Below are 19115 nucleotides of genomic sequence, written 5' to 3'. Positions count from 1 at the left end.
GATAGATGGCGAAAAATAAATGGCGAAGAATAAATTGCATAAAGTAAATGCAAAGGATAAATGACTGATACATGTAAAGGAAAATTGGTAAAGAACTTTGAAATTTATAAGATAAAACTTTAAAGAAATGGTGTTTGTTCACACGTACATTTTCCAGATAAGACTCTTTTCTCTCACACGGGTACTTTGAGTATTTTGCAGGAATTTTGTACAAGTTTTCACACACCCATTCTGATAACAACTATCCTATTTATATACAAACAAAATAACTGTCACTAACGAATAAATCCTAAAACTATGACACTTGGCTCTCTGCATGACTTCCTTTCGCCAGGTGCTTCCACGCGTCTTCTGCCAAACGTTATAACTTTTTGAATTTGAATTTCCGCTTTACGTCGAAACAACGCATCTCCTCAGACTTGTCGAATTGTCGAAATATCATAACATCATCCATACTTGTCAAAGACGTCTTTTCATCTGCAGACATCTTCTTCTGTCGAAATATCGAACCACCAATCTGTCGAAGTGTCGAAAACACTTATCAACTAAACTGTTGAAAATGCTCTTCAAGTATATATTTCCATTTTTTTTTCTTTTCTTTTTGCAAGCATCTCCATTTGTCGAAAACACTATTCTGCTTATTAATTTCATGGCGTCAAAAATACATGTATACAAATTGCCCCCCAGCAAAGATGTTTCGACTACTTTGGAGAAACAATCATTTGTTGTCAACCAATATTTCGAAGCCATGTCATTTAATTCCACTATTTCCAAGCTTTTATAATCTCAAGTTCCCAAACAGATTCATCATTACACTTTTTTCAAAAAACCTCATATCTAGCCCACGCTTAGACCTTACCCCCATCATTTCCTAAACCTAACATCATGGCCTTTTTCAACTTCCACATCTTCATCATCACCGTTGTGATTCAGCCACGTGTCCCACGATTATCATCAAAAACTCAAACGTTTTTATCATCTTCCCTTATAAATACTCACAACCTATTTTCTCTGAAACTTTTTGACGCTTCAAACTTTCTTCTTCATACCCATTTTCATACTTCCAACTTTCCTGAAAAAATTTCTTTGTTCTTCTCAACAATGGCTCCTCCAAAATCTTCCAGCAGCAAACACTCCAAGAAGACCCAAGATTCAACTCTTCATCCTGCGCACGAGTTGAATTGACCAATGATTGTTGGAAACCAACAATACGTTCCTGAACCTCCCAATGAGAGAGAGAAGGAATGTATCTATCAATCCTAGGTATTAATTCCTGTTCTTGTTTCTGGTATTTGTCACGCTATGTTAGGTCCACTCCCCAATCCAGATATTAAACCAGATCGCCTGAAAGAATTTTTTCCCACCTATTTCCGTACCAAACCCATAGGTGTTGGAGTAAAACCTCAACCTCAAGAGAAAACTGTAGAACAAATTGACCCACAAAGTTCGACTGATGATGGAGAGTTGAATTTAACTTATTTGAATTATGCTAGGATCTTTAGAACTTGTCCATGGTCGAAAGACCCTTCAGACTATTTATCCTGGCTAGATAAGGTTGAAAAGATTAAAGGAGATTTCTGGAAGGAAATAGGTATTTTCGACCTCATTCAATTGTCGAGAGTAGGACCCAACATTTGCCCCAATATGCTTTTAGCTTCCCTCTATTTTTGAGACAATACCTATAACACTTTTCACCTTCCTTGTGGGATGGTCACACCCACTCTCTTCGACGCAGCAGCCATCGTTGGCCTTCGCCCCAATGGGATAGATTTCGACCCCACCAACCTAAATGAAGATTCTATAGCTTTCGACGCTAGCTTTGCTCCACACTCTTTATTCATGTCTCATTATCATGACAAGGATACCACAGAAGTCTCGGATGTCGAACATATAGCCTTTTTGACTCTATGGCTAACAAAATTTGTGTTTTGCTCCCGTTCCCTCCATGTTGCCAAAAGATTCATCACTATGGCCAATCAGCTTCACGCAGGAACCAAACTATGCTTAAGTGAAATGATTTTGGCGAATCTTTACGAATCCTTGAGTGAGAGTGTAAATTTTTTGAAAACCATCAAAGACAGAGGTAAAATCAATTTGTCAGGACCTTTCTGGCTTTTACAATTATGGCTCAATGCCACCTTTGAAGCTTCTCTTCCTGTAAAATACGAAGTGAACGAAGAAAAAGTGAAGGACAGGAATGTCGAATGGCCTAGGTTGGTTCAACTAACGCCAACTGATGAAGGAATTAGCCTTCGACAAGCTTTCAACGGTTATGTCATGATGTTTTCCAAAAGGTATCATTTTACTTCGACCATGGCACCCTTTGCTAGTAGAAAATTGGACCTGAATGGTTTACCCAACAATTGCCCTTGGAAATGCAGAAGGATGAGAATTTATTTTTGGATGTTTGGGAATCATTTTTAACCCCCAGGCTCCTTTTTTCCCATCATAACGTAACCAAAACCCAAATAGCTTTGATAGTCTACCAACCCAATCTCGTTGCTAGACAGTTTGGTTTGATCCAAATAAAACCTCGACCCATCTTCCCAAAGAAAGGATCTATCATTTTTTACAACTCCCTTCATAATGAAGATAAGAGCAAAGAGCTGTCGAAGAAGATAACTGATGATTCTTTTGATATTCGACCAGTGATCTTTCGACCATCTTTTCTCTGTACTCCTGAGTTTGATGAGTGGTGGAAGGATTATTATTCTACCAGATTTTTTGACGTAACAACCTTCACCACACATTTAACAAATGTTTTTGCTTTCGTGCAGGATCGGACCAAAAAAGGTATTCAAAGACACATTAAAGAAATACAAAAATTTCAAAAATATTTTGAAACCGTGTATAGACCTGATGATCTTAGTCGAACCATACGCGAAGCAGCAGTAATTTTAAAACATAAATTGACGGAGAGGTTTGAAAAATTGTCATTGCCTTCACATGTTCGACCAGAAGCGCACTTTGACCTGGCTTTCAGCTGTCATCCACCAAAATTTCCTCCTCTACCAACTGCTGAGTTTGGCGTGGCATTAAGCCCTCCATTTCCAGATTGGTTCGTTTGTGGGGACTATATGAAACTTCTTCGTCAACATTACAAAAAACCTGCTGAGTGTGTGGTTCCGACTAAGTATCATCTGGACGATTACCAAGGACACCTTCATATTGGAATAGAACACGTTTGTGTGGAAAGTCCCATTCTTGAAGGTGTTAACAGAAAACACGATTTTTCTTTTGTTATTCTAACTGTATTATCATGTATTTCTTATATTTTTTTTCTAATTTTCCTTTCTTTCCTTAGCCGTAAAGATCCCTACCAAGAAAGCTTCCGTCGAAGCGTCACCAGGTGCTGCTAAGAAACCTTCGACAAAGGTACAAACCTCACCCTTTTCATTTATTCTTTTTCCTTTTAAGAAATTAACCGGCTTTGGTTTGCATTTATTTCAATCCCCTTCTTGTGGACCACAAAACCTAAGAAATCACCCGCCTGCACACCAAAAGCACATTTAAGGGGATTCATTTTTAAACCAAACTTCCTCATCCTTTCAAAGGATTGTCAAAAATGGTCTATATGACTTTTCAATGAAACAGACTTGATCACATTATCATCAATGTACACTTGCATGAAAGTTTCAATAAAGTCATGAAAAGTGGAATTCATAGCCCGTTGGTAAGTTGCTCCAGCATTTTTTAAACCAAAGGGCATTACTACCCATTCGTACGTTCCTATTGCTCCAGGACAACGGAAAGCTGTTTTAGGAACATCTTCAGCAATAAAAATTTGATTATAGCCAGAGTATCCATCTAGCATACTTAAATACTCGTGGTCTGCTGCAGAATCTATAAGCATTTCTGCCACTGGCATAAGATATTCATCCTTTGGGGTAGCTGAATTTAAGTCTCGAAAATCAATGCATACCCTAAGTTTGCCATTTTTCTTAATTACAGGAACTATATTTGCAATCCATTCGACATACCTGGTTGTGCGGATGAACTTGCATTTTAGAAGTCTTTCGACCTCTTCTTTTATTTTCGACAGAATCTCTGGTGCGAAACGTCTTGGAGTCTGCTTTACTGGCTTCTTTCCTTCCATTATTGGCAGCTGCAATTCGACCAAACTTCTATCTAAACCAGGCATCTCGTCGTAATCCCATGCGAAGCAGTCTTTGAACTCTTTCAGCAACTGGACTATTTCGACTTTGAACTGGGGGTCCATCTTTGCGCTTATGTAGGTTGGTCTACTTTCTGCCCCCAATCCTAAATTTATTTATTCTAATGGATCCTGCGCCACCATCTTCACGTTAGTTGACACTGGATCTTTTTCGAACCCCAGAGGTTCGTCATCATAAATGGCGTTAAGCTTTTGGTGTTGCCATTCTCCCATCTGGTTGTTATCATAATCTTCTGCAACGTCTCTTTGGGGACATTGTTCGTTGGAATTTTCTTTGTTGGCTTCGACAGCCATATATTTTACTTCGGCCTCAAGGGCCTCTTTGAGTTTGTTTTCGGCTATGTAAGTTGTAATTCTTTCGAGCGCTGATTCTTTACTCATCATCATCAAATTCGCTTCCCCATCCTGTTGGCGCTATATGAGTAGTTCCCCACATGTAGTTTGATTCTCCAATTACTTCTTTGTCCCACTAAAAACCATGTGTAGGATGAAGGTACATGGAGCAGTAGGCGTTCTCTGTTGCTTTTAGGTCGAACTCGGCGGGGCTGCACGGAGGTATGTGAGCCAGGTTCTTGTCGAAACTTCGACTGTTGACATTGTTCACTTTTGTCATGAAATAACTTTGATCAGCTTCAATGTTTTCGACAATCCCGTCTGGTCTCCAGATGGCTATTCGCTGATGCATTGAAGAAGGTACGACTCCTACACCATGAATCCACTCCCTTCCAAGTAGTAAGCTGTAATTCTCCCTTGAAGCAATGACCATGAACATTGTTGGCCTTGTTATGGTTCCAACAGTCAAATCCACCTGGATAACGCCCATAGTGGTTCCTACTTTTCCTTCGTAGTTCGACAACACCATGTTGTGAGGTTTTGCGTCTGAATCATCCTTCCCAATCTTCTTTAGCATGAAATGAGGCATCAAATTTACTGCTGCTCCGCCATCTACCAGTATCTTGTTTACACCAACATTCTTAACCTTTCCTTTTATGAACAAAGGCTTTAAATGTGCCTTCATGGAATCATCTGGCCTTTCGAAGAAAGCATTCTGTTCTTCGACGCAACCATTGTTCATGACGTAGTAGCAAACGGGCCTATGTACCATTGTTTCCTCTTCCATCTCATCTTCCTCGTCTTCGACCTCCATGATTCTATCATAATATTTAGGGAGGACAGAAACCACATTGCAGATCACATTAAAGGACGCTTCTGAGTCAGATTTGAAGTTGTCAGTTATTTCGTCGTCTTCTTGTACCTTCTCTTTGGACACCACTGGTTCGACCACGCCGCCAGGATTGATCTGGTGGGAGGGCTCCTCTCTATTTAATATCTGAGCATTGTCATTGGATTTTGCTTTATCTTTGCTGTCAGCATCTTTTCCAATCACACTTTTTTCTGCAACTTCTTTTTCTGCCCTCTTCTGCCTTTGGAATCTTCTCCATTTGGATCTTGACATAGGGTTTTTTCCTTTGTAGTTTTCTGAAGGATATGGTCTCGGCTTATGCTTCTCCACCTCCTTCTTACCTTCCATCGAAATGCCTCTCTGAACTTCAAAATTTCTCCATTTTTTCTGTCCTTGAGCATCTCTAATGGGTTGAACCCATTTGTCATCCGTTGCTTTGTTGGATGGTTTGTAAGTACTATGGTGTCTTTCTCCACGCCTCCATTGGTGATGATCACTTTTTCTTGGGTCATATCCTATTGTCCCCCAATTTCCTTTTCTCCTGGCTTTATCCACTGCTTCCCGATCGGTTGCTGCCTTGCTGTCGAAGATTGCACTGCAACGTGGGCATAACATCACTTCAGTCCTCATCTTTTGGCACCTCTTGATGAATTCCACTAGATTTTCCTCTTCTTTAGGATATGCCAGCCTTTAGTACTCCTCTCGACGGCGATCTTCATCCACTTCTCCCTGGTTTCTCTGAGACACTTCCACCATATTCACCCCAACATTTCGTCCGTCAGCAATGCTTAATTTATTCATTTTTTAATAAGTCTTTCTTCTTCGACTTCACCATTTCTTTGTATCTGGTCAAACTCCTTTTCTGGGCAGCAACACCAAGATATGTTCCTGGGACCATGTTTGCAGCAACATTTGTTCGAATTTCTTTTGGGGTCCTCCATTACCCTACGTAGGATTCCACCGGTCACAGGCTTCATAGGACCATCCACAGCTTCTGCTTTGATTCCTGTGACCTCTTTATTGAAAGGTCCCATAATGTTGACGTAGTTTGCGACATCACCCATCCTCATTTGGTCAGGATCAAGGCCTTCAGTAGCCTTGTTTTCAATAGTGAGGTCTTCAGTAACCTTATTTTTGATGATAGGGAGATTGTCAGTTGTCTCAGTTGTTTTTTCATTGTTGCTCAAAGGTAAATCCCCCCACCCGGTGAGATCAAAAAAATTACAATTCCCTCAAATTAAATATTAAGTTTATGCTTTCCAAGTTTTAACACTCATCAAGACTAGTAATGGATAATGTAGGTTTTGCCTACGCGAGGTGCATGATCTATATATTAGTAAGGTGCGATGGGATAATTGTAATATCCAACTGTTAAAACAATGGGTCAAACTTAACTAAACAAATTATAATAAGATTATATATATGTTTAGAAGCAAGAGTTGGGAATAATCCATATGATGGATTGGAATAAGGAGTTATTCACCCAATTGAAATTTTCGAGAGTTGTATGAGATACAATTGGAAGGAGTTCCTACCTAAATAACCTAGTTTTGTGTAATCCTCCTACGCGGACTTAGAACGAAGTGAAATATGGATCTCGACCCACTAGAAAATCTTCCAACGGGATTTTTCGAATCAAATGATGAGGGTCATTTGTTTTGAGTAAAATAGTGGGAGCATATTTAATTAAAGGCCTAATTGAATATGTTAATGATACTTATATTTTCATTAATCCTTGTGTAGATTACCATGACAACAAACACCTATAACAACATCTTGCGATTAATCCTTGATAAGGAAAAATTGTCTGGGACAAATTTTCTGGATTGGCACCGAAACCCGAGGATTGTCCTCAAACATGATAAAAAGCTGTATGTCTTGGAGACACCTGTTCCTGAAGAGGAACCTCCTAGTTCTGCACCTAAGGCAGAAAGAGATGCTTATAAGAAGCATGTCGATGATGCCAATGAAACTGCTTGTCTCATGCTGGCTACCATGAACTCAGAATTGCAAAAGCAACATGAGAACATGTCAGCATTCGATATGATCGAACACCTGAAGTTGCTCTATCAAGAGCAAGCAAGGCATGAGAGGTTTGAAGTTTCAAAAGCCCTTTTTCAAAGCAAGTTAGCTGATGGAGCCCCTGTAGGTCCCCATGTACTCAAGATGATTGGGTATGTGGAAAACCTTGAGAGATTGGGTTTTCCCCTCGAAAAGGAACTTGCAACTGATTTGATCTTGCAATCGTTGCCAGATAGTTTCAGTCAATTTGTCCTAAATTTCAATATGATTGATATGGACAAATCTCTTCCTGAACTGCTCGCCATGTTAAGAACTGCCGAGCAGAATCTGAAGTCAAAAGGGAAGTCCATTCTGATGATCGGAAATGGAAAGAGACAGAACAAAAGGGCCACTAAGCAGAGTGATAAGGGGAAGGGCAAGGAAGTTGCCAATCCCAGACCCACTGCTGCTTTGAAGCCTAGTGGAGGCATAGCAAAAGAAGGCACCTGCTTCCATTGCGGTAAGACCGGACACTGGAAGAGGAACTGCCCAAAGTACCTGGAAGATAAGAAGAATGGAGTAGAGACTTCAACTTCAGGTATTTTTGTTATTAATTTATCTACTTCTGCATCATGGGTATTAGATACTGGATGCAGTTCTCACATTTGTACAAATGTGCAGGAACTAAAAAGGAGTAGAGATTTGGCAAAAGGTAAAGTCGACCTGCGAGTTGGCTATGGAGCAAAGGTTGCTACTTTATCCGTAGGAACTTTTGTATTGACTTTACCTAGTGGTTTAATAATTCAGTTAGAGAACTGTTATTATGTACCTGCAATTAGCAGGAATATTATTTCCATTGCTTGTTTGGACAAGTTTGGTTTTTCATTTATAATAAAGAACAATTGTTGCTCAATTTATTTGAATGATATATTCTATGCTACTGCACAAATGAACAATGGACTATATGTCCTTGATCTTGAAATGCCTATTAATAACAATTAATACAAAAGGGTGAAATCTAACGAGTTAAAACCAACTAGGTAAGAATATTAAAACTCTTCGATCAGATCGAAGTGATGAGTATTTAATCCTAGAGTTTGATGACCATCTGAAAGAGTGTGGGATCCTATCCCAACTTACTCCTCCTGGAACATCCCAATGGAAGGGTGTATCTGAGAGAAGAAATCGAACCCTGTTGGACATGGTCCGATCCATGATGAGTCACACCAATCTTCCAAACTCCTTTTGAGGACATACACCATTGACATCAGCTTACACACTTAACCGTGTTCCATCCAAAAGGTTGAAAAGACACCATATGAGATATGGAGTGGTAAGAGACCACATATGTCTTACATGAAGATTTGGGGTTGCGAAGTTTATGTGAAACGACAAACTTCAACTAAGATTGAGCGCAAATCTGACAAATGCTTATTTGTGGGGTATCCTAAAGAAACAAGAGGATATTATTTCTACAATCCTTCTGAGGGCAAAGTGTTTGTCGCTCGAACTTGAGTTTTCCTAGAAAGGGATTTTATTTCCAAAGGAACCAGTGGGAGGAAAGTAGAGCTTGAAGAAATTCAAGAATCACAAAGCATCGATACACCTATGGAGGAATTAGAGCAGGAAACACAAGTAGTTGTGTAAGAGCAACCTGCTCAAGTAGAACAAGACCAACGTAGGTCAGGCAGGATACGTCACCTACCTGAGATATATGGATATCTGATCAAGGTGATGTATTACTCATGGATCAAGATGAGCCTGTGACCTACTCATGGAATCTTCGCCTTGATGAAACAGTAAAACTGTATGGATTCATCAAGAACGAAGATGAGCCTTGTGTCTACAAGAAGGTTAGTGGGAGCATGATCGTATTCCTGGTATTATATGTAGATGACATATTACTCATTGGAATCGATATCCCTACCCTGCAACAAGTAAAGTCTTGGTTGGGGAAATGCTTTTCTATGAAGGATCTGGGTGCAGCAGCCTACCAGAATCTATAGAGATAGATCATGAAATGCTTGGCCTAAGTCAGAGTACATAGAAAAAGTGCTGAGACGCTTTAATATGAATGATTCCAATCTGGTTATGTGTTTTGCTTAAATGGTGGCACTGTGGGCTTGAAAAGTTCAACGCAAGATGCAGTTGCTGATTCTACAACTGAGGCCGAGTATATTGCTGCCTTAAGTGCAGCAAAGGAAGCTGTTTGGATCAATAAACTTGGCATAGTCCCTAGCATTGTGGATCCCATTGGTCTCTATTATGATAACAATGGTGTTATCGCACAAGCTAAGGAGCCTAGATCTCACCAACGATCCAAACACATACTTAGACGTTGTGTGAAAATATGTAAAGTACCTACACTTGACAATGTTGCTAACCCACTGACAAAGCCTCTTGCACAGCAGAAGCATGATGACCATACTAGATCAATGGGCATACGGGGTATGCCTGATTGGCTCTAGTGCTAGTGGGAGATTGTTGGTGTAAGCCCTAGAGGCTAATACTTTTGGTACTTGTATCGAATTATTTAAAGGCATTTTCTTTATTATGGTTGATTAATAAAGTCCCTGGAATAGATAGTCCGTTTAATGTATTAAGTGTGACTTAATCATGAGAACACATTAAACATAAGGACACTATTCTTAAAGTATCCGAAGTCGAGCTTTAGTGTGAAGTGGGATAACATTAAAGCATTAAGACTATTATGTTTGTAGACTGATGATCACATCTCATGGATCATGGATAAAGAGTTATCAAGTCTTAAACATAGGTATGAATATTAGGAGTAATATTTATACCGGATTAACCCGCTATGAGAATACTATATAGAAAGTTATGCAAAGTGTCATAAGTTATTCTCATGGTGATAATAGTGTATACCACTCTTTGACCTGAAACCACTATGGATCCTAGATGTAGAGTCGAGTGCTTTGTTGCTGATCCAACATTGTCCGTAACTGGATAACCATAAAGACAGTTGATGGGTACTCCACAAAGCATGCTGAGGGACATGAGTGTCCTAGATGGAATTTGCCCATCCTGCGTAACAGGATAAATGTCTATGGGCCCAATATTGAACTAGACAAGGGTGACACGGTCTATACCTTGTGTTCAATATAGACATAAGGGCAAAGGGGTAATTATACACATAATTATTATCACAGGAGGTTTTGTCATATCACATGACATTTTCGTGACTTGGGTAGCAGTGATGTGTTGCTAGATACCGCTCACTGTTTATTATGTTAAATGCGTGATTTAATATAATTGCCAACGCCGCGAAAACCTATAGGGTCACACACAAAGGACGGATTGATGAGAGATAGAATAATTAGGGAACATCGTAAGGTACGGTGTACTTAAGTAGAATACGAAATATGGTAAGGTACCAAATACTTAAGTGATTTTGGCATTTTATGAGATATGGGCCAAAATGCACTTAAGTGGGCTTTTTGGCTTGAAGCCCACCCAAGTGGTTCTATAAATAGAACCCCTTGGGTAGAAGCATTGTAACTCACTGAGATAGAAAACACAACTGAAGAGTTGGAATTTCGTATCTCTCTCTCTCACTCAAAGCCTTCATTCATAACAGCTAGCACTGCGATTGAAGGAATCTGTTCGTGTGGGCTGAGTAGAGACGTTGTCATCGTTCAACGTTCGTGATCGGCCCGTGGATCTGTATCAAAGGTTTTGATCATTATCAGAGATCTGCACCAAAGGTTTGAATCGCCACAAGAGGTAACGATTCTATCACTGATCATGCCCATTCGTAAGGATCACTAAATGGAGAAATTTTTATATTCCGCTGTGCCTTGGATGGCAATTCTCCAACACAAACTTCAGCCTTCCGTCACGGATAACATTTTGAACGAGATTCCTGAAAAGGAAACACCGAGACGTTTTATGGCCCAGAAAGTTATGATATTTACAAAAACCTCTCTTTTTCTGTTGTTCCACAGGCGGTTCTTTAGCGCCTGGTGATTTTATTAATTGACCATCTTTAACCAATAAGTCAAAAATCTCGTCACATTTGGTGATGTCGAACGTATAAGTTCTTTTAGGAAACTTATCATTGGTTTCGACTGGATTTCCGTTCGACGGAGTTAGTACTTTACACGAATATGGTGGGCCTTGCTTCAGTTCTGCTAAGTCAATCTCTTGTTCGTTGAAGTTACTTGGTTCGTTTTCGTCGTATTCATCATCTTGACATACCCTTACATAGGCCACCCTTTCTTTTTTATTTTTATTTGCTCTAAATTTTTCATCCCTTAACCTTTCGACTTGTCTCACCCTATCTGCTAATTGCGCCATATCCCTTAAATACTGAGTGTCTAGTTTCTTTCTTATAGAATAATCTAGACCCCCTACGGCCATTTCAACTAACTCATGTTCTGGCACCCGAGTGAAACACCTAGCCTTTAGCAACCTGAACCTATTTAAATAATCATCTATTGGTTCTGAGTATTTTCTCTTAACACTGGCTAATTCCTTCAGACTTATTTTGGTTTGTCCCATGTAAAATTGTTCATGGAATAACCTCTCTAATTGGGTCCACGTATACACTGAGTTTGCAGGCAAGGATGTAAACCAAGTAAACGCATTTTTTGTCAAGGAACTAGGAAAGTATTTTATTTTCAAATTTTCATTACGGGTTATCTCTCCTGCTTCAATCAGATAATGTGCTACATGTTCTATGGTGGATTCACTAGTATCCCCTGAGAATTTGGTGAACTTAGGAACTTTCCATCTTGGGGGCAATTCTTCTTGCAGAATATATTCCGACAGTGGGGAAGCGTAACTGGGCCTTTGTAATCCTACGTTTACCCCATTTTGTGCCATTATCATTTCGACCATGGCTGCTAAATTGTTTTCGGCAGGCAAGTTATTATACCGGATTCGCTGTTGCAACACAGCATCAACGTCTTGGCCTCTCTGGACTACTATCCTTCTAGGCTCTTGTGGAACAGGAATTTCAACACGAGGCTGTTCGACTACTTCCTCTTGGTTTCTGACATTTTCCTGGGGATTATCTAAAGGTATTTAATTTATTGTAGGATCTTCTTGGACCGCCACCAATGGGTCATGAACCACTTGTTCTCTGTGTCGAGTTTGAGGGACCTAAAAAAAGTCAGCAATACGCGTCATTTGCGCTGCCAACAATTGGTTTGTTTGGGTGGTGTTTTGTATTAGAGGATTAAACACCGCCCCCATTTATTGTGTCAACATTTGGACCATATCATGATTACTCTCGTCCATTTGTTGTCTAATTACTTGCGCAGAATTATTTGTTATTGCCAGCATGTAAAGTGGTTGTTGGTTTAGTCTACTCATGTTTCCGCCATATCCTGACCCTTGTAATGGTGAAGACATATTGGCCATAGAATCAGAATATAATACCGACGAATTATGTAAATTTTCCATTACCGAAGTTGGCATTCCAAATGGTTGTTCCCTACCAGACAGAGGCATGGTGAAATTTGTCACAAAAGGCCTAGAAGCATTCCCTATAGGAGGAGGTGTCCCAACAGGCATTTGTTGCGCCCTGATGGACGGACTAGGCGCATTTTGTGATATTGAAACCGCTGGTATTGACCCTGTTAACGAAGGCACAACCTCTGACACAGGGACTGATCCCACATTTCCTCCTGTCGAAGGGATAGGGTTGGATATTGGGATGGCTTCATTTGGATTAGGATTATTTGTATTATTTGGCTGACTCGCCATTTTCCTTACTCTCGTTCTTTTAGGTCTTTCTACGTCAGATACGGCTAATTTACTGCTTCTTAGTCTCATACAACGAAGAAGAAACCTTGACTAAAGATTATTTAAGTGTTAGATTTTGCACTGGTCCCACTGGGCGTGCCAATTTGTTCGCTGTTGATTTTGGCGAACAACCTCTGGTTTTCCAAAACTTATTGAATTGGGTTACTTGCAGGATCAACCATACAAATCCTAGGACATGTGCAAATTTAAATAACCTTGTAACTCTTTAGAACAACCTTTGTATCCTTTATTTGGTTTACTAAGTCTTTCATGTACGAAAGATATTGACTAAAAGTGCTTAAGTAAAAGTAAACTTAACAAGACTAAGATAGATGGCGAAAAATAAATGGCGAAGAATAAATTGCATAAAGTAAATGCAAAGGATAAATGACTGGTAAATGTAAAGGAAAATTGGTTAAGAACTTTGAAATTTATAAGATAAAACTTTAAAGAAATAGTGTTTGTTCACACGTACATTTTCCAGATAAGACTCTTTTCTCTCACACGGGTACTTTGAGTATTTTGCAGGAATTTTGTACAAGTTTTCACACACCCATTATGATAATAACTATCCTATTTATATACAAATAAAATAACTGTCACTAATGAATAAATCCTAAAACTATTACACTTGGCTCTCTGCATGACTTCCTTTCACCAGGTGCTTCCACGCGTCTTCTGCCAAACGTTATAACTTTTTGAATTTGAATTTCCGCTTTACGTCGAAACGACACATCTCCTCAGACTTGTCGAATTGTCGAAATATCATAACATCATCCATACTTGTCAAAGACGTCTTTTCATCTGCAGACATCTTCTTCTGTCAAAATATCGAACCACCAATCTGTCGAAGTGTCGAAAACACTTATCAACTAAACTGTTGAAAATGCTCTTCAAGTATATATTTCCAGTTTTTTTTCTTTTCTTTTTGCAAGCATCTCCATTTATCGAAAACACTATTCTGCTTATTAATTTCATGGCGTCAAAAATACATGTATACAGGTATACGCCGACAAAGTTTCCAACTTGACAATAGTCCCTGAAGCATACTATTTAAGAGCCACAAAGTATTTTGGAAGTTGTTTGTAAGACTCCTCCCAATTTCCATACACTTTTTCAACCGCATTTTCCCTAACTATCCAAGCCTTCATGTATGATGAAGTATAATTATATTGTGTTACAATATACGAGATTATTGTACTCACCTTTAACGATAGATTGTCGCTAATGACAGACAAAATTTCATCGTATATTAACTGAGAGCTATGTTTTCGATGGTCTTGCATTGAGTTCGTGAACATGCATGTGTGAACTGGACCCATGGATCCAATCTTCCAAGATTCACTCCTCTTCCAGTACGAAGCTGAAACTTGAAAAGACATCGCTCATTTCAACAATAAATCTTGTACCTCATTGCATTAGTTTGATCAACTCTGTAATCAGCTGATAGATCTATGTGATACTTTTTAATAGCTTTTACACAATATTCTTTTGTGCGAAACATGTCTCCTTCTTTCAATGATCCTTGAATTTGCACATAAGGATTGTAAAATATATCCGATGAAGGTTCATCGGCATCTAAATTTAAGCTTTGCATGTGTTAAGCTGGACAATAGACATGACTAACTGGTAATGGTTCCTCTTCTTCTTCATCGTTCACCATTGAATCAACCAATAACTCATCTTCTTCTTCTTCCTCGTCTACAACATTGACCTCAGCTTGTTCGTCGTCATCAGTTTCACAAAACACTTGTGACTGATCAATGAACTGAGACACTTGTTGTTATTGTGGTAACATATATAACTCTATATTGTTGTACCCAGATTGTTCATGTCTGACAAACATATGATGAACATCGTCATCATCTTGAATCTTCAACGGATAAAACTTTACCTGGTTGTCTGTAAACTACACCAGATTTTTATAGATAATTTGGCCCACAGGACTACACTATAATTTCTTTTCTATTCTTTGTTTCAGATGTGAAAATTTTGATCGTCTATTTATTATAAACCAAGTTACTTTTGTGTTGCGTAAACAAAAACTGAATAATTAATGCTCAAATATTTCACCTTCGGTATGAGCACTGATCATGTAATGTGGTTAGGAAGATATTTTTTTTTAATGTAACTTTAGTGTTTCTACTGATCTGTATGGGTATTGATGGTGAATGCATTGATTTGTTATTCGCATGCAGTTAAATAGGGGAGACAGTGTATGTACTGATCACACAATTAATCTGTAAAGACAAGACAATGCAATGCAAAGAATCCATGCAGAAACAAGACAATGCAAATCATGTGTCTGCAAAGAATCTCTGCCTAAGAATATATGCCCTAATACTACAAGCATGCGCCTGCAAAGAATATGCCTCTGTCATAATAATCCAAGGCAAACACCCTTTCCAATTGCACATAAAGCAAAGCATGCGCCCTAGCCTTAGGCACCCCTTTGCATGCATAAAAAGGCATGTATGCGCCATTAGCCTTGGCGCATGTGAACATGCATGTCTTACACAAAGCATGCGCCATACCCTTAGGCGCCTACACCTATCTCACATGCATGCGCTCTATCCCATGCTTCACATGCTGCATAGCTATTCACATGCCACAAAACTATTATAGGGCATCAACTTACAAGACTTAACATCTGCAACACTAACAATCAACATCTGTAACACTCCACATTTACCACACTCAACCTCTGCAACACTCAACCTCTGCAGCATTATGTCTCTATTGACTATGGGTAATGAACATCGAGGAATAATCGACAATATATCGACATTTGTATGTTATTACTTATTCTTACTTATTTCGTATTTATTTCTTATTTATTTTTTATTTATGGTTTTATTGTATATTACTTCTTCTTATTTTATTTCTTACTTATGTTTTACTAGGACCCAAAATGATTTCGATGCCGTGTACATGAATATGTACCCCACCCACGATCCTTTGATAGAACTATATATTCGAGGATGCAGTTTTGGTAATCTCCTCAACATAGTCTCATACTCGGTTGACTACAAATTTATTCTTTCTTTATTGGAGAGATGGAGACCCGAGACCCACACATTTCACCTTCTTTTCGGTGAGTGTACCATTACACTTGAGGACGTCTACATGTTGTCGGGTCCGCGTATCGATGGTAAGGCCGTAAATTATAGAGTTAACTAGGATAACTCTATTTGCAATGAATTGTTGGGTGCCCCTTTGTGTGACGACCAAGCTACGTGAGAGACTTCTGGTCAAGCTAGGGGTCAAGATATTAACTTAAAATATCTCAAACAATATTATACGAGTATCACAATGACCGAAGAATCTAACGAGTATGAAAAAATAATTAAAGCTCGATGTTATATTATGATTCTATTCAGTAATTTTTTATTTCCCGAAAATACAGGTAATACGGTAAATGTTATGTATTTACTATTGTTAAGAAACATAAATAAGTTAAACACATATAATTGAGGTTCATTTGTTTTGTCTCATCTATATAGTGCGTTGTGTAAAAATGCAAAAAAAGATACTTCTACGTTTTATTCATGCACATATTTGCTACAAGCATGAGGTTGGTCAAGAATGTTGTCACTCGCCCCGGTAAACGAGAAACCATTCATATTCCCCTTTGTAACAAAGTAAGCTTAAAATTTTACCCTCTAATTATTAGACTTTATATTACAACTAACTCTAACTAATATTTTTTGAAATGTTTTTGATTTAGGTGGTCAGTTAGAGGGATGAACTACAACAGGTGTTCGAAACACGTTGTAGTAGTCTATCACAATCTATTGGACCACATTGGATCAGACGATGTAATACTCCAACACAACTCTATTTTGATTAAAAATTAATTATCAAATTATTTATCATCTAATCAGGTCATATTCTTGTACATTTTATCTGGAGGCCATATCTAGGTCTTGATCATCAGGTTAACCATGATGATGATGCAATTTGGACAGCAAAAACACCAATTATCCGGTTCACTATTATGGAGATGCACCAGAGTGATCGGGTAAAACTGCAGTTCAGCATGCAACAACAAATTTCAGAACCTCCGACGTGTTTAGGAGATTGACATTAACAAGAGTCGATGTCCAATGGGATTATTTCGACTAGAGGGACTTCGTAAAAGAGATGTGTCGTCATTGGAGGAATCGACGACAACATATCTTAAACGAACCAGTCATACAGGGTGTTAGACCAACTCAATAGTATATGTCATGATTTAGGTCGGTTAAAACACCATAATTTGTGTCTGAGCCAAGGTATTTGATTGATCCACGCCAACTAGCTTCGTCATCATACGCCCAACAACAAGTCCCTGTCTAAGAACAATGTTAAACCACCCAAACCCAACGACCAACCTCACACCATCACCCTACCACATACACCCAACAACCAAACACCCAACCTCACAACCCATTCATGCCACACACCCAACCTCAAAACCAAGAATCAAACCCTACCCATCAAAAATCATACGCAACCACCACAATAGTCTATAGCCCAGATGATTCATACAATTCATACCATCATAGCCCCCACCAATGACCACCCAAACATCCCATCACCATAATACCCAACCATTGTTTGACTATAGTACACCCCAGGAACCATTGATTAGTTTCCAAACCGATTCAATGTCCCAATTCGGGAAATCATACCGTCCATAATTCACCTAACCACAACGATCCAACTACGATAACATGGGCACCGAACTCAATTAGGGAAGCGTCGTTGGTGACAATCCCCCTAGCTATTGGAGAAAAATGATGACACATCTATCAAATACCGCTGGACCTTCCACCGGACCTTCACACCAACCACCATTAGATCATGTCAGCACTTAAAGACCCCAAACACCTCAGGAAAATCGTGGGAGACCTCGAAGACAGACTAACGCACCTGGATGTGGAACGGAGGGCGTTTCAATCGGGTTGGTCATTGAATTTCTTGTTAATTCTGTGTAATTTTTGATTATAATACAAATATAATTTTTTTTCCAGTAATTTTTCTTTATTTGTAAAATTAATATTTAAATTAAAAAAAAATTAAAGGTGCAGGCGCCACATGCATTGGCGCATACACTATGTAGTGTATGCATGCGCCAATGCATGTGACACCAAGGCATGCATGCGTCAATGCATGTGGCGCCTACATGAATTGGTTTTGCATGCATGCGTCAAGACTAATGGCGCCTCCTAGGTTAATTGGATGCGCCAGTTAAATTGGTCCATCAATTGAAAACAGTGGTTATTTTTTTCGGAAAAAAATGGTTATTTAGGGATTAAAGTTGAAAATAATGGTTATTTAAAAAAAAACTCAATATGCAACGCTTATGGATGGACCTTAGTTTATCTATGATTATTATTTGACAATTAAAGAATGGAGTTCAAATTTTCATCCGATCGAGTGATATTAGTGAGGAGGCGATTGTATGGGTGCGAGTTTTTAGATTGTCAATTGAATACTTTCATCATTTCAAATTATAAGACATTTTTATTTAACACAAATTAAGAAACTTGATTGTTGCTTTTTGAGAAACATAAATTATGTACGATTTTATAGTAATGTCCCTCATAATTACATATGAGAGATTAATTCAAAGAATTGAAAGAAATAATAATAATAAATATTTGAGGATATATTAGGAAAAAAATTATAAATGTTGTATTGAAATTGTAAAGTGATTTATAATTTATAATTTATTTTTACAAAGCGTCTTATAATTTGGGACAAATGGAGTATTATGATAGCAAAATTTTGCACTTCACAGGTAATAGAATTGGCAAGACAATGAAAGTTGACAAGAATATGTTAACTCAAGAAAGAGGAAAGTATGCCAGATTATATGTTCAAGTGAATTTGACGAAACTGTTTTTCTTGCTAAAAAAATTAAAAGATTAACCTCTCTGATGCTATGCTAGCCAGGGAAAGTTGTAAATGTATGGTTGATGTGTCTGTAATTGAAATAAAGTT

Source organism: Lathyrus oleraceus, chromosome 5 (genome assembly GCF_024323335.1).
Source record: "Lathyrus oleraceus cultivar Zhongwan6 chromosome 5, CAAS_Psat_ZW6_1.0, whole genome shotgun sequence".
NCBI classification, from domain to species: domain Eukaryota; kingdom Viridiplantae; phylum Streptophyta; class Magnoliopsida; order Fabales; family Fabaceae; genus Lathyrus; species Lathyrus oleraceus.
The sequence above is the reverse complement of the archived record's forward strand: the minus strand, read 5'-3'. Positions refer to the sequence as shown.